Source organism: Panthera tigris, chromosome C1 (assembly GCF_018350195.1).
Source record: "Panthera tigris isolate Pti1 chromosome C1, P.tigris_Pti1_mat1.1, whole genome shotgun sequence".
Classification (NCBI taxonomy): Eukaryota; Metazoa; Chordata; class Mammalia; order Carnivora; family Felidae; genus Panthera; species Panthera tigris.
Window position 1 is genome coordinate 84,199,866 of NC_056667.1, and position 15,212 is coordinate 84,215,077.

Below are 15,212 nucleotides of genomic sequence, written 5' to 3' on the forward strand. Positions count from 1 at the left end.
TATTTGTTGTATTGCATGAGTTAATACATGTGAAGGACTCGGGGAGGGCCTGGCATCTAGTAAAGGCTCAAGAATGACAGTTATAGTTATTTTTATATTATTGTTTTAATAATAATTATAATGGTAATTAATTGTTGTAATTACTAATTTTTTTAAAAAAAATTTTTTAACGTTTATTTATTTTTGGGACAGAGAGAGACAGAGCATGAACGGGGAAGGGGCAGAGAGAGAGGGAGACACAGAATCGGAAGCAGGCTCCAGGCTCTGAGCCATCAGCCCAGAGCCTGACGCGGGGCTCGAACTCACGCTCCGCGAGATCGTGACCTGAGCTGAAGTCGGACACTTAATCGACTGAGCCACCCAGGAGCCCCAATGTAATTACAAATTATTGTAATAATGAAGAAGACTCAGTCTAATGGCAAGACTTAAATGTAAGCATATAAATATGGACTTCCTGTGGTTGTTTTGGAAGTTTCTAGTGTTTTTTCAAACCTCATTTGCCTCTATAATATCACTACATGAGTAACAAGTCTGGTACAGATCTGACCGAGCATTGGACATCTCAGAGACTTTAAACCAAACCAGTAAAATAAGATCTTGCCTGACCTCTTCTTCCCCTTCACTCATTTCCCGAGAAAGCTTGGAAATACTTCTTTCTGGAGAAGGCCCAAGTTTCCAGCTGAGTCTATCCTGGATCACTTTTTGACTACCTTAAAGTGAGCCTGATTATCAGGTTAAACTCTGAACATAATTTGTTTATCTGTTCCTTTTATTTATTTTTTATTTTTTATTTTTTTGGTGGGGAGAGAAGTGTAATCTATGAAATGGATAATTATAAAACTAACAAGCATTTCCATAATCCTTTGAACCAGACACTCTTGCAAGCACTTTCCATGTATTGTTGTTTAATTCTCACAATAACAGTTATTATCCCCAATTTACTGATGAGGAAGTTGAGGCACAGAGACATTAAGCAATTCACCCAAAGTCACACAGTTAACCAGGATTTGAAACCAGTCAATGCTCTTAATCACAACAATATACTGGTGCTTATACTACTCTATTCCCACCTACATAATAAATTTTGCATTAGCCAAAACTTCTAGTGTTTTAAGGCCAGAAGCCTTAGGAGCTCCTGAGTGGAAAAAAAAAAAGCATTTGTTTTGTCCTATTCAACAAAGTTTAACTGTGCAGTTCCTACAACTAAGGTTACCATACATCTAACTTACCTAGGACAGTCCCAGTTTGCACCTGTTGTCCTGGTGACAATTATAAACAGCACTCCCTTTCACTTTAAGTGGCATCCTTCTGAATAATTTAAATTATATGTCTGGTCTCTAACTTAATATGTCTGAAAATGGGAAATGAATCTGTGTGTATATGTGTGTCTATGTTTCCCTTCAGATTTTGAATTATTTTGCTTTTTTTTATTTTGCTTTTGTTTTGTTTTTTGAGAGAGAAAGAGTGAGCATGAGCAGAAGAGAGGCAGAGGGAGAGGGGAAGAGAGAATCTCCATACCCAGTGGAGAACCCAACACAGGGCTAGATCTCATCACTGTAAGATCATGACCTGACCCAAAATCAAGAGTCAGATGTTTAACCAACCGAGCCACCCAGGAGCCCCTCGAATTCTTTACATTTAAAATGCTTTTTTAACATTTTTTTGAACTTTTTTTCATGAATTTGTCTCGCACAGATTTCTTCATTTAAAACTAAAGCATCCATCTTCGTTGTCCCCTGGCAATAGGGGTAGGGGGTATGAGGAGTAATGGGCCTTTCCACCCATGACACAAAGTGTTGACAATATGTCTAATTAGAACTCAGTTACTTTCCTATTTTTCTGCTTAGTTCATGAATTGTTGTTGAAGTTACTTTTATAAAAGTATTTGAATGCATCCTTTACCAAACACTATTAATCACTTTCAATTTGTCTCAATCTCCACATTGACGTATTCACTCATCTGATTATTAAGTAAGAGAAAAGCATCCTCTTCTGATGCATGAAATTTTCAGGGGTGGCTTCAAAGTTTTCATGCATTTTGGGGGTATATATAAAGTAACAAGTAATGGGTTTTATTTCCCCCAGTGAATTTTCATTGCTCCTTGTTCTGGTTTAGTTGTCCTTGATGCTGCTTTGTCTTATGACTTCCTCTCATCCTCTCTTAATCCAAAAATAAATAAATAATATTCACAATTATACCTCTTTTATATGCCTTCTGGGTATCTACCCGCCACTTCTCATTGTTTTAAAAACAGAGTCTCCTGTTACGGATTAGAAGGAGATATCTGACTAGAACGCCCTTCTTGTCTTCTCCCTCTGGTAAAATCTTACCTATCCTTCCAAGCCCAAATTAAATATCTTCTCTTCTGTGAACCCTCTAGCCAGAATTAATTGCTACCCCCTCTGTGATACTGCAGTTTTGTTCATTCTGTATTATGATTTTATCCTCATCTGTCACCTCCATCAGTTGCAAGCTTACTCAGAGCAAGGACTATATCTTACTCGTTTTTATATCTCTCCCTTGGCCTTAACACAAGGTCCGGAATATATATATTAAAAAATGATTGATAATGAATAATACTTTATAGCACACAAAATTATCTCACATATATTATCTCATCTTAGGTCTATAGCAATATTATGTAGTATAAGATTATGAATTTCTGCACTTCATAGATGAAGAAACTGAGATCGATAAAGGATATGGAGAGAGGCTGTAAACCAGTCTATATGTTTCTAACTAATTAGATTTATACAAATTATACATGACCTAGTTTTCCAGGGCTTCAAAATCAATAACTTCGATTTAAGAACTATTTGATTTGACAACTTTTTCTAGTGTCCAGAGAAGACTTCTGAATTTTTTTTTCTGTTTTGAGTTTATAGTAACAAAGTTATCAGATTTGCTATAAAGTTCACCATGGCAGCTTCACTTGACACAAACTATAAGGACACACTATATACACAAGTCAAGAAAGACAGGCCTTGAAATTATATTTCCCAAGTAGATTTCCATGAATTTTAGAATGGCCTCCAGAATTGAATGGCTTCCGCAGAGCAGACCTTGGCCAATGTTCATGATGCCAGCCTACCAAGAAAATTTCCATGCAACAACAGACCACAGACAGCTAAGGGCAACATGGGTAAGACTGCTCTCAGACCACTGAAAAGTTGTCTAAGCTCCCTTTGCAGTGGTCCCATCCTTTTCCTCTTAATTCACTCATTTACTTTTCTCTCTAAGGAGGTGGGGATGCAAGAAAAGACATTGACATAATTTACACTTGACTCCTGAACAAGAAATAATGTGAGCTTACCAAATTTTCTGAATTTAATTACTAAATTTACTAAATATATATAACATACATATTAGATATGTATTAGATACATATAATTAGATATAAAGATAGTATATATATTTCCTTCTCCATTCATTACTAAAATCATTTTTAGTCCAGAAACACAAAATAAATTAAGTATATAAGCAAAGGGAACAGAATCAGCAAGTTGAGCCTAAGCTACAGTGTACCATGGTCAGACTGAAATAAGACAAGTCAGGAGTGTTTGTTCTTTTAGCCAGTATTTACTGAGCACCTGCTATGTACCAGGCATGGTGCTACATGTTAGAGAGTTAGTACGAGATGAAATTGACATGGTTCCTGACTTCACAGAGCTTCTACTCTCACAGGAAAGCAGACTTTGAACACTTACCTGCAGTGAAGTCTAAGTGCTACTATTCAAAATGTCCACAGAAGCCTGAGGAAGAGATATTTAAGCTCAGACTAGTGGATAGATATGTTACATAGATAAGGGAGGGTCAGGAAGATAGGGAAATGAGAATGTGCTTTTCAGGTGGAGAAAGATAAGGACACTAATGAGAGCCTACTGCCACATATGCTCTCTGATTAAGAAACACTAAATCTGGCTGTTTGAGTAACCACAAGAAATTAAGAATATAGGGAGAGAGTCAAAGCTCGAAGGGGTAGATAGAATATAAATCCTGGAGTACCTTAAGTCATGTTAAGGAGTTAGGGCTTTAGAACATTCAAAACAATGGTATACCAGTGAAGTGAGAGGAGTGCTGACATGATAGACCATTCATTGACTGCTGGATGAAAAAAGGATTGGAGGAGGCAAGATTGGTGGTAAGGAAACCATTAGGGAGCTATTACAAAGTCCCAGTGTAATAGATTGCAAAAATGGCTATGAAATATTCCTCTCCCTCTATCCACAACCTTTGGCAGTGTCTTGCCACAGTGAGTCAGGGGCTCTGGATGACATTAACAAATACAGCTCAAAGGCCTGAAAAATACTTGTACATCGGGGCTTCTTGTCTTTTACTGCACTTAGAATACTGAGACCACCATGTGGATGAGCTAGCCTGCTGAAGAATGAAAAGCCACATATGGAAAAGAATCCAGCACCCTGGTCAAAAGCCATACAGCCATGAGCTGACAGCCTGTCCATCACCATATATGTAAGTAAGGCCATGGTAGGTCATTAAGCCACCAGCGATCTCAGCAGATCACAGACACAAGAGTAAGCCCAGCAGAGCTTAGCCAAACTTGTCCAGACCTAAAAAACTACACAGCTGGCACACATAATTGTGAGTAAAGTAAAATGATTTCTATTTTAAGTCACTATGTTATGGGAAATTTTGTATTGTGCAGCAAACACTAACTTATACACTTGGCAAGAGATGATTCTGGCCTGAACTAGAAGGTTAGTGGTGAGGACCAGCAGAAGATCATCGGATCAGGAGATATTTGGGTGTTTTGATCAAAAGAACCCCATTATGTATGGCTTGACCAATAGGTAGATAGTGGGTCCTACTAGCTGAACTAGAGGACAGTAAAGGAGAAAAAAAATATAGGGAGGAAGATGGCAAGTACAGTTGAGAATGTGTAGAACTTCAGGTGATTCCAACAGGCCAACAGATAGATGGTTGGAGAACACTCAAGAGAGATCCAGGCTGCAGATACAGATTTAAGATTTGTTGGTATAGAGACTCTGGTATAGAAGTCATGATAAACTTTCCTGAGCAGAATGAGGAGAGTGAGAAGCCTAAGGGGCTCTGGTAATTACTATGTCATTTTGGACAAGTTACTCAACATTTCTGAGCATGTTTTACTACCTGTAAAATGATGTAATGTTAACTGACTTACTGAGCTATAATAAAGATTATATAAAATTTATTCGGTTTCAATCATCTGACACACAGTAAGGAATTAAAAACTGCTGATTACCATCCCCATCACTTACAACTAAACTGCACAACAATGTATTCAAGTCAGTTTTGTTCCCTGCTTTTAGTTCTTGAATATTTGAGGATTAGTGGTGAGTTTCAATCATGGGCAATAAGAATACTAAATCCTCCACTCTTCTTTTGAAATCTTTAACAATGTTTCTTAAGTTACATGCATCAGAATTACCTGTGATTATTAAATATGCAAATTCCTTAGCTCCACCCTTGACCTTCTGAACCAGAAAGTCTAGAGGATGCAAACAGGATCCTACATTTTTAATAAGCTCCCAAAGTGATTCTATACACACACTCCAAAGGTTCACAACCCAACCCTTCCCTGTGGCCCTTTATGAATAATTAAAAGACAAGCAGAACTGGCTGAAGTTTATTCGATATCCTATGAAATTTACACACAAATGGCTACTTCCTTTTTTTTAATATGAAATTTATTGTCAAATGGTTTCCATAAACACCCAGTGCTCATCCCAACAGGTCCCCTCCTCAATGCCCATCACCCACCTTCCCCTCCCTCCCACCCCCATCAACCCTCAGTTTATTCTCAGTTTTTAAGAGTCTCTTATGGTTTGCCTCCCTCCCTCTCTAATCGTCTCCCACAACTCTACCCCCACTACTACCACCATCACAGGTAAAACTCTGCAAATACTCCCCCTGCCTGTGAGTTTGACTGGTCTTTCTTGAAATGGAAATCCTTGGCTTCTTCCTGAACCATTTTGTTGTATTTCTGAAGTACAGTCTGACCCATCCCACCATCCCAAAGCATCCCTTTCAGAGCAGCCTACTTGATCTCCTATTGAAGTTCCAACTCATCACTCAGGCAGCTCTGCATGGTTTAATACGCAGTTACATACATTACATGGTTTTAGACTCATGAAATCGGTTGCTGACTAAGAATAAATATTGTCTCACAGCTGTTAGAAAGGTTCAAATACTTTAAACTGAATGCAGGAAGAAAATAGGTCCAATCTGTTCTGTTCTGCAAAATGTCAATAGAGACTGTTAAGCAGGCACGTCTGATACTTTTCTTTTTGCACAAATTACAGGGTAGAATAGAAACCAGAATAGCATGAATAGAAAGTCATATTTCAGGAGAATAAAGGCAGTGGCAAATCAATGAGCTGAACCTGCACAGGTAGCTACTTGTCATGAGTGTCTGAAGCTAAGTCCATCTGAAGAGAGGAGGAAGCACTTCAAGACAGAGGTCTCTAATCACAGGGCACTGTTCTAGGCACATGTTTTTCTTTTTTTTTTTTTTTTAATATGAAATTTATTGTCAAATTGGTTTCCATACAACATCCAGTGCTCATCCCAACAGTCTAGGCACATGTTTCTATGAACTTGCTCGTTCATAACACTTGGAATCAAAAATGCAGGACCCAAAAATAAACTGTATTCGTCTTTCTGAGAGCAATTTGCCTATTTCTTAGCAGCTGCAGCAGAAGGGAGAAGATAAGCTAGGGAGCCACACACATGTTCTAAAATAGCATTAAAGGCCTATGATTAAAATACCTTTAAATCTGTTCAATAACACATTCCAGCTCAAAGCACTTCTCCTTCCCAGCTCTCTCTCTGTCTCAACCCCCGCCTGCAGAGAGCCTGTGTAATTGCCGAATCACTGATGTTTGAAACAAAGAAAAGATAATCCTTCTCTGAATAAAATCATTAAGAGAGTGAAGAAAGCCCAATCTCCGTGCTCCTATCATGAGATTGGGTTTTAATATTTCTGCTGGTACATTGTGAAATACTTATTTTTAAATAATACGTTAGCAGCAGGCTGTTGATTTATTCCCGTTTGAATATTCAGCCCCCACACACCCATGTTAAAGCACATCCTGTGTCCTTAACATACTTCAGCCCAAATAATAATCACAGATGGAATGTGCTGCTCACCCCAAGAGCACTGTGCACCACTCTGTTTCTACCTTCATGTGTAGAAAGTCTTTGGTCTTAAATTTTTTTTTATTCCAGAAGAAATCAATGTATATGCATATTGTTCTCAATCAGAAGAGGGTGCTCCTCAAAATGAAAAGATAGCGTGTGTCTCCCTATGCCTGTGGTGTGCTTTGATTCCACAAGTGCTAAACGTCATGGTCACTGATGGTAAGTCCCGTTGTGCACAATTGCTGGTAGCAGTTGACACTAGGCAACTCAAGGAATCTATTGAGAGCCACAGTTTCAATCTCAAGAGAACTTTGATAGGTCAGGTGAGGAAAGGGGGATTGCTTATGTCACTCCTTCTTTTTTTAAATTTTTTTTAACGTTTATTTATTTTTGAGACAGAGAGAGACAGAGCATGAATGGGGGAGGGTCAGAGAGAGAGGGAGACACAGAATCCGAAACAGGCTCCAGGCTCTGAGCAGTCAGCACAGAGCCCGACACGGGGCTCGAACTCACGGACCGCGAGATCGTGACCTGAGCTGAAGTCGGACGCCCAAATGACTGAGCCACCCAGGCGCCCCGTATGTCACTTCTTCTTTTGATAATTTCCTTCTCCTTCATGCCTAACTAGATCTAGTTGAAATGAAGTTTTCAGGAGTTTCTGATGGCTAGGGATCTCAAAATCTGAGGATTAAAGAGGAAAAATTATTCTCTAATCACTGTAAATTAAATTAAACTCATTCCAATATAATTCAATTAACCCTTTCTCTGATCAAGACACTACTCAATGAATGATTCAAATACAATATATTCTACAAGCTTTTTTCATTAAGCCTTATTAATAATTGCTTTACAATGAAGTAAAAAAAATATTAACCCCATTTTAAATACTATAGGAATTCTGAGGCTCAGAAACTTTAAGTAAACTTACATAAAATCAAGAAGCTAGTAACAAAATAATTCTGAAACCACTATTCTTATTACTGTAAAGGTGTGTTGGAGGAAAGACTAGTTCTAGGGCAATGTCTTAGTCCGTTTGGCAGCTATAACAAAATGCCATAGACTAGCTGGCTTACAAATGACAGAAATTTATTTCTCACAATTCTGGAAATTGGGAAATCCAAGATAAAGGTGTCAGCAGATCCGGTGTCTGGCGAGAACCCAGTTTCTGGTTCATTTCTGGTTGGTAGCCATGACCTCACATAGAGGGGAGATGAGGGATCTTGTCTCTTTTTTTATACAGGCACTAATGTCATTCACTTGGGATCTGCTCTCATAACCTAATTATCTCCTAAAGTCTCCACCTCTTAATGCCTTAATACCTTGTGGGGTTGAGGTTTTAACATATGGATTTTGGGAGGACATAAACATTCAGTCCATTACAGGCAAGATGTATAGATTAAATGAGATACTTGATGCTATAGCTAGAGGTGAAGGTTCACTGGATTCTTAAGTAGCAGGTATACCTAGAAATAATCTAAGTAGAAAAAAAAATTGCTAAGCCTTCAAATAACCTCTATCTCTATATTCAACTAGAAGTTGAAACTGTACCAATTCTTGAGAATCCAAATTGTAATGATTTTAGTGCAAAATTGTATGTCATTTCTAGATTTTACAGATATTACAGTAAATGTAGCTGAACATATAGCTGGAGGTTTGTACTGCAAATTTGAGCAGTATTGTGGAGGTATCCAAGTACCTACCATGCCCTTCCCCCCACCGCACTACCCTGTGAGGAAAGCAATAGCAGGTAATGTCTTCTATTAAAGTTGTCATGTTTTTACCATGTGACCTTGCTATACTGGTCATAACTCAACCAGGATGCCCACAGCTAGAATTCACAGATGCCCTTTTCTCAGTGGATGACAAAATACATCACAAGAATTGCTATTGGGTCCTGGAATAGTTGTTGAATCTTGGGAAATGTTCCAATTTTCCATAAAGCTAACTTAATTGTAAAATTTGGAAAGCAGTTTTCTATGCTTCCTCATTTCTCCATGAATTCTCAAACTAAATCCCAACTACCTGAAGAAGATAATTCACCAGAGCCTAACTAGCAATATTCATCAATATTACCATAGTTTTTAGCCACAAATAGGGAGAACTATTTTACTTGCTTTTAAAGTCATTGCAGACACATCCACTAACCATCAAAAAAATGCAAAATTAAAACCACAACAAAGTATCATCTTATACCTGTCAGAATGGCTATTATCAAAAAGACAAGTGTTGGTGAGAATGTGCAAAAAAGAGAACCCTCTTGACGGATTGGGAATGTAAATTGGGCAGTCACCATAGAAAACAACATAGAGGGTCCTCAAAAATTAAAAATAGAACTACCATACAATCTAGCAATTCCACTGAATGTTTATCCAAAAAAATGAACACCAATCAAAAAGATATATGTACCCATATGTTCACTGCAGCATTATTTACAATAGCCAGGATATAAAAGCAACCTAAATGGGGTGCCAGGGTGGCTCAGTTGGTTAAACTTCCAACTTCGGCTCAGGTAATGATCTCAAGGCTCGTGCGTTCAAGCCCCACGTCGGGCTCTGTGCTGAGAGCTCAGAGCCTGGAGACTGGTCAGATTCTCTCTCTCTCTCTCTCTCTCTCTCTCTCTCTCTCTCTCTCTCTCTCCCTCCCTCCCTCCCTCCCCTGCTCACGCTCTCTCTCTCTCTCCTTCAAAAGTAAACATTAAAAATATTTTTTTTAAATAAGTAAATAAATAAAAGCAACCTAAGTGTCCCTCAATAGATGGACAATCCATCAGTGGATGAATAGATAAAGATGTGGTATATATATAATAGGACTATTACTCTGTCATCAAAATAATGAAATCTTGCCATTCGTGACAACATGGATAAACCCAGAGAGTATTATACTAAGTGAAATAAATCAAATAGAGAAAGACAAATATCATATGATTCTACTTGCATGTGGAATCTAAAAAACAAAACAAATAAACAAAATAGAAACAGATTCATAAATACAGAGAACAAACTGGTGGTTACCAGAAGAAAAGGGAGTGGAATGATGAGCTAAAAAGATAAAGGGGATTAAGCAGTACGAACTTCTAGTTATAAAATACATAAGTCAAGGGGATATAAAGTGCAGCATAAGGAATATAGTAAATAGCATTGTAATAACTTTGTATGGTGACAGATGGTAACTAGACTTATCCAGGTGATCTTTTTGTAATGTATGTAAATGTTGAATCACTGTGTTGTACACCTGAAAGAAATATAATGTTGTATGTCAATTATAGTTTAATAAAACAAAACAAAAAAGAGTTTCTTGAATTCTCTAATAAAAAAATAACAAAGAAAGAAATCCAGCTAGCCTTGACCAAAACAAACAAACAAACAAACAAACAAACAAAAAACCCTCCTTAAAAATAGCTTAGCAACTTTATATGCTCTATAAATCTATCATAAATGATCAATAAAATAAAATTTTCCATAACATAGTAAAGTCCTTAGAACAAGTGGGCTTTTAATTTGCTCGCTGTGTGACCTATAATAAATCAACTTATATTTAATTTTGTTTCTGTTTCCAGACATGTTACCTTGGACAAGTTACTTTGCCTGACCTGTCTGATCCTAAATGTTCTCACCTTTTAAATGGGCATAAAATTAAAAATAAATAGTAAATAAATGGGCATAAAATTGGTTCTTATTTCATAGAATTATTGTGGAATAAAAAGAGACAATACCTGCCAAGCATTAAATACAATTCTTAGAACATAGTTAATTTTTTTTTTCCTTTTGTTCTTCTTAGTCTCCAGTCCTGGCTACTTAACAAGTATAACCACTGCAATGACAAATATATCTCACTGAAGTTTGCAGTCTAAGACATAATAAAAAGGTCCCCTTTCCCTGAATTCTTCAATACTCAGCCCCGCCCCAGGTCTCCACATTTCTAGAGTTGCAGGCCCTCACATGAGGAAAGGTGTGCATGTAAAGGCACAGTCTTAAAGAAAGTTCCTTCCCAATTCCCCCCACAGGGGCAGGGACTTATCTACTCAAGAGTTGAGGCAAGAAGAAGCAAGGTTATGGTCTTCCCACAACGTGTACAAAATGTCCTAACAATAAATAAAAACCCAGATGCTCTTGGCTGCCATTTCCACCCAAGGGACATGGTCAGACACAGCTAATAAAACTCTGGCTGACAGGCTGTCAGAGGATCATTTATTTTCATTCTCTGCACATAAAAGAAAGCACTTTTGAACCTATGAAACATGCCAATATGCACATTAAAATACATTCTTCCCCATTAGAAGTTTGACTTTCAAAGCAACGTAAAGGTCGTGTATCAAAATTAAGCAGGTGCAAAGAATCTCAAGACATCAACAATTCAATGTTAGAAACTTGAAATGGTTCGATGAAATGAAATATCCATATTTTATTCACCAGGTGAAAAATATTTTTGACTCATCACAGAAAATGGATGACTGACAAGCTAACAAGTTAAGCCTGAGACTTCAAGAAGCAACTCAAATTACATTGAATTATAAGTGATATGAAATAAAAAGCCACAAGTGCTAGAAAGCAGATGGAGGGGGGGAAATTTAGCCAATTCCTCAATGCAATAGAAACATCTTCCTGGTGATGCTTAAATAAGGTGCAGAGTAAGAAAATCTGTACAGACTTCTGAGTTAGAAATTGGGCAAATTTTTTTTTGGCCTGTTAAAATGTGATAGGGTGATTTAAAATTAGTAATCTAATACCAAAGGAAATGAAAGATACTTCTCCACACACTCTTCCTCCCTAAAAATAAAAGTCCATTAGACCTTTTTGTTTACTGCCAAGAAGATAATTAAACATTTTTTGTTCTGTTAAAGGCCAAAAATGTTGATAGGCTATGGTGGAGTATAGAACTACTTTGAAGAAATAGTTCAATAGTTGGAAGCCATTATGGCCTTTATGTTAAAAGATCTAGTCTACTGATCTCATTCAAATACCTATAAGAGCCAGGTCAGTAATAATATAACAATAAGTAATAAGCAATGATAAATAAAGTAGTAACACCTACAAAGTACTTATTATGTACTAGTGATGGTTCTAAGTGCAACACATACACTTATGAGATAGGTGTCTTTTATTTATGTTCAATTTAAAGATGAAAACCTGAAATGTAGAAAGGTTACATGATTTGACCAAGCCACATAGTTAGTGAGTGGTGGAGCTTAGATTCAAACTCGAACAAACTTGTTCTAGAGGTTGTGCACTTAAACCAAAAATATAAGAGAAGGAACAGGAAAAGAATGAGAACACAGATGTTCAGTTTTATTGTTGGGAACAAAAAGGCAGGATGGAGACTTTAGATAATTGGAGAACAAACCTATCTGTGAGTCAAATTCAATCCTTGTCTCGCTGGTTTGCAGAATTAGGCCTGAAGAAGATAAGGACTACATTGCCCAGAGTAGGACACGGTGGAAGCTATAGCCTTGAGCATTGATCAGGGTAGTCTTTCAAAGCCTCATAGTAGCTTGATTCCTAGAGACTGGGCAGTTGGATGAAGGTGGGGTTCTGTGGAGTGTCATACACTGGCTTACTTGTTCATAACACCTCAAAAAGGACAGGATCTGAGTAATTGACAGCTACTTGAGTTCCGATGGAAATGGAGGAGGCAAATAGAGCCATGGCCAAAGTTCCTGGAACACTTAGCTCTTGAGAGGAGATGTTACCTGCAGAGCCAGACACTTTCAAAAATATATTATGGAATCAGAAAAAAAGCAATAGCAATCTGTGATAGATCAGAGAGCCAGGGATTGCTCTTATTTTTCCTGGACTGTGCAAATCACAAGGTTTGGAATAGCCCAAGAGATAGGGCAGGACCTGAAAAAAATGAGTGACATTAGAATTAATCCTTGGAAAATGAGAGTAAGAAAAAGTTCCAGGAGGGCAAGACCTGTCTGCCTTCTTTTCCAAGACTATCCCCAGAATTGAGCACATGTCTGGCATATGCAGAATAAATAAACCAGATTTTCATTTTATCCAGAAAAAAAAAAAAAAGGCTCCATGGTATTTCTTCCATCTCAGGTTTTGGAGCAACTCTTACTCTATTCATTGTTGATTTATAGATTCTTTTTAAGCTGAAAGGGACTTCCACAATTATTCTTATATTTTATAGATGACGAAACTATGACCCAAGAAACCAGCCAATTAGTGGGAGAGCTAGGACTAAGGACTCATCCAATCCTTCCTCACTCTAACAATATATCTACTTACTTACCTTCCAAAAATTCTTATAGTCTCAAAATAAAACTTCTGTTAAGAATAAAACATTTCAGACAATTACTATCTTTTGCATTATAGGTTTTGCACTCAGTCATGCTATTGTGCTCATGCAAAAGTAATTTCTGCTTCATATAGATGGCCTTTGTGGCCTCACCACCAACTTTCACACACCCAATTTACTTCTATCCAGAACACGTCCTACTTGGAGCTCAACCTCTCCTCTCCACGGAGACTTTCTTAACAATTCCTTTATTGAAACTTTACCCATTTACAACTGGGAGCCACTATTTGGCAATGGGCCCTTCCCACATTCAAAGAGGCAATTAGGGTCATTCACACTAAATTGGGTCAAGTGAAACATCTTCTCTATAATAGATAATTCATCCAGTCACTTTTATTTGCCTCTGAATCATTAAAGCAGACATTTCGAAGCGCAAGTCTCTTACCAATAATTTCTAGTGAGTCAGTGTTTTGTTTATTTTTAACTCAAGTTGGAAGAGCTAATCTTTCTTTTCTTTATTACCCTCTTACGGTTTTGTCCTATTCTTACTCAGAGGTATGAGAAATAATCCTTCCCCAGTTAGTTTTGAAGAAAACCACTGGAGATGAGAAGGAAGTCACAGAATGCTAAACAGGCTAAAGCCACAGGATGCCAAACACAAGATTACAGTTAGAAGGGATGTCAACATCATTGAGACATAAGGTATCCCTCATTTTTTCTACACACTCCCAACAATAAATATCTGGCATCCATCCACAGACAAAAGTGCCTTTGAGGGAGCTGTGGGATCCAGCACCATACACCAAGGGACTCGGAAGGAATCTCATCCATCCATGCATCAGGCAATAGGCAGACAGACCTTGGTCCCATGTGTGGACACTCAGTAGCAAGGAACTTGTTCTAGTCTCTCTTGGCCCACAGTCTGGGAGGCCCAAAGAAAAATGACTTTTAGACAATTACTCATGGATGAGAGAGCATTTCTGGAAGTCCAGATTTCCAGAGAAGTTCCAGCACTTTGTCAGAGCAAAAAAACACAAGTTTGGATGCATTGGAGTGGGTAAGAAAAACAATTTTACTTTACTTGTGTCACCTATGTCCCAAGGTGGTATGGCTTAGGGCCAAGAAATATCTTCATCAGCCTTTCATTTATCTTGCAATGGAAAGGGAGAGTATGTAAGTGAGAACCCAACTTCCCCAGCAATGTGGGAGGCTATAAAAGGAGCTCATTTCTCTCTTGCCCCATCCTCAGAACTAAATCAGGTGCTCCGTAACCAGGGAGCAGAAAGAGTCTGGTAGATGAGAATATCAAAGTAACTTCAGCTATCATTTAGAGTAAAAATGGGGAGCTACTGGCAGGTTCTGAGAACAGTAATGGCATAAATGCTAAGAAGAAACAAAGAGCAGGCAAGAGAACAAGAAGAGAGGACAGTTAAGAAGCTACTGAAATAATCTCCAGGTAATAGCTATAAACAGCTGTTTATAATGACAGTGGTGGAGATGGTAAGAAATGGTAGATTCTGGGTATTCTTTGGAGGTAATCCCAAGAGGTAATGCTGAATGATTACATGTGGAATATAAGAGAAGACAATTTCAAAAAACCAACTCCAAGTCTTTGGGATGCAGCAACTGCAATGATGAATAAATCATTGATCAAGGTCAAGAAAACTAGGGAAGAAGCTTTGAGGCAAAGATCAGGTGCTCAGCTTTGGATATGTTACATTTAAAATGATTATTAGATTTTATAAATTGAAAACTCAAGTAGGTAGTTAGAAATATGAGCCTAGATTTAGAGCAAATGTCCAGGATACAGTTCTATATCATTTATTCATCA

General features: G+C 37.8%; 1 long non-coding RNA gene across 1 annotated transcript in view; it reads left to right on the forward strand.

Moving 5' to 3' along the window:
• The first annotated feature begins 311 nt into the window (after window positions 1–311).
• LOC122241532 overlaps window positions 312–15,212 on the forward strand; it is a 40,842-nt gene continuing 25,941 nt past the window's right edge. The window contains exons 1-2 of the long non-coding RNA XR_006221733.1: window positions 312–431; window positions 4,348–4,474. This is a non-coding gene — a long non-coding RNA (uncharacterized LOC122241532). The remainder of the gene's footprint in view (window positions 432–4,347; window positions 4,475–15,212) is intronic.